The sequence below is a fragment of the Apteryx rowi genome, unplaced genomic scaffold (genome assembly GCF_003343035.1).
Source record: "Apteryx rowi isolate R43461 unplaced genomic scaffold, aptRow1 scaffold_23, whole genome shotgun sequence".
NCBI classification, from domain to species: Eukaryota; Metazoa; Chordata; class Aves; order Apterygiformes; family Apterygidae; genus Apteryx; species Apteryx rowi.
In genome coordinates, this window is record NW_020448641.1 from 939,534 (window position 1) to 941,812 (window position 2,279).

Consider the following 2,279-nt stretch of genomic DNA (forward strand, 5'->3'; position numbering starts at 1 on the left):
ATGAAAAAGATTTATATTACTCTGCAATTAGGATAGATCAAGACCATGTATTGCAAATTGCTGTTATTCTGTCGTGTCTTAGCTCTTGTAAAGTATTTCCCAAAAATTGTTTCTTAATTTAATATTTGATAGAAACCAGATGTCTATCTCTGAATTGTATTGTGAGCTGAACTTTTAAAGCTACCAATAATCACTTGACAATATAAATATTTACACAGTCACCTATTTTTCAGAATAGGCTGTTTTGCAGACTCCCATTTTCAGTTTTCCATTTTTATTGTCTATTTAAAGAGTTAAAGAAATGAGATGTATCAGAAGTCAGAAGAATATCCCAAAGATGGTGGTGCAGTTCTGCTCAGAGCAAATTTTCATTTTTGTTTTCCAGCTGACGCTGTTAAGCATTGTGCCCATTTAAAGCATACATAAGCATAACGACTTTTTCTGCCATAATACTCAACCAACTCACCAAATGGCTTGAATTGCCTTTAAGTATTCTGTATTAAGTATTAYATTTAGTCTAAAATACGCCTGCTTTTTGAACTAATTCAAATTTTTGCATAGATTTAAGGTCAACCAAGTAAAGGCATCAACAGGGTCCCCAAGCTGCTCCAACCAGCACTATGGTTCTACAGACAGCAGAAGCTGGTTGAGGTCAGTACCGCCACTGAAAGGAAGTGACAAAGCGCAAACAAGAGCATTTCTCTTGGAAAGACTGTCAGCTCCGACATGTCTTGGATCTAGCGTTCAGCTAAGTCACTTGGTCAGAAATGGATGCTACAACAAACAGGTAGGAAATAAGTAACAGGTGTCAAACTAACTATTCCCAAGATCCGTTCCAAAGGCCACAGTACACAACAGATTCCCAACAACTGCACACATGCTCAATTGATTTAAAGTTACCTAACAGTTTGCACCTCTTACATGAAAAAATACTGCAACTCCCTCAATTAGATAAATCTGCAGTTTCTTTTCAATGGAACTAGATTGTAAATTGATGCTGTAACTCATTAAATCCAGTAAAGGCAGTTTTTTTTAAAGTACATCTGGATGCCTAGATGTGTTAGTGACAGCAAGGAAGTACAAAGTATGGGTGAAGCAGCAGCAAGGAGAAAAAGGTAGTACAGCTGATGTTCGGCAAGACAGAAATAAACTTTACCTTCATGCTTGCCAAAACTTGCTGTGCGCTTTTTCTTACAAGCAGTGAGAACTTACGGAGGCTATTTTTAGTATTCAGGACATAATCCTGTATTCTGTATGTAAATCTATTGCCTCAGTATGTTTTTTAACCTATGGAATAATAATTTCAATAACCTTTCTCCCACTGGAAGTATCTTTAATTTGTTCATGTTATTATGTTAGTTTTTTATTAGTTAATCATGCTTTTCATTGTACTTTTATTACAAGAGTTAATAAAAGTCTTAACATAATGGGTAAAATTTTTCCAGTTGCAATGTTCACACCTTCCCATCATGCTTTTACTTAAATAAAAAAGTGTTTTTTTCCCTTTTTATTAATTTTTTTCCCAGATCTTATGGTACTCAACAAATGGCACACAACAACGAGAGTGCACATGGGAAGCATATCAAAGCTCTCCTGGGTCAAAAGGTAGTACAACCTACTGTTATCACAAACTACCATTCTATTTAATAACAAAGAATATTGTGCAGGGAGACAAAGTGCAGTGGTTTTCACTGTTCACAGATTAAATGTACAGATCTAGAAACTTGTATTAGTTTCTGTATTCCCACTACTCTGAATGTTTTCTTTTGCATTCCCACCTTACAATTCTGCAACCAATACTCATCACGTACCCAAACTGTTTATCAATCATTTGTGAACTATGCATTCCTGCAGCTTTGCATTTTAATCAAAATATCATCCAGCTGAACATATTAATTTGTCTTCTCTTGTAGCCCAGTGGTTGCTCATCCTTTTAAAGGATTTTCTTATTTGCTCTTTAATATTCCACTTGGCATCTTTCACTGGTCGTAAGAATTTTTTTTTCTTATACCCATAAACCTACACCTCTATATTCTTCTGACATGATTGTCATAACTTCCTTTTATGTATCTACATCTCACACACACAAAAAAAACCTAAATAAAAAAGCTCAGCTGGAACTTCCATAGTGAAACAAGGCATTTGTGAATCATCTTTGACTGCCTTTAATGTCTCCTGCTATGTCCTAAATTTCCTTGTTTTCTTTACAAAAAAGGGAAGTCTTTTTCATAATTCTCAGAATGTGAAACACTTGGGTATTTAAATTCCTCCTCCCCCCC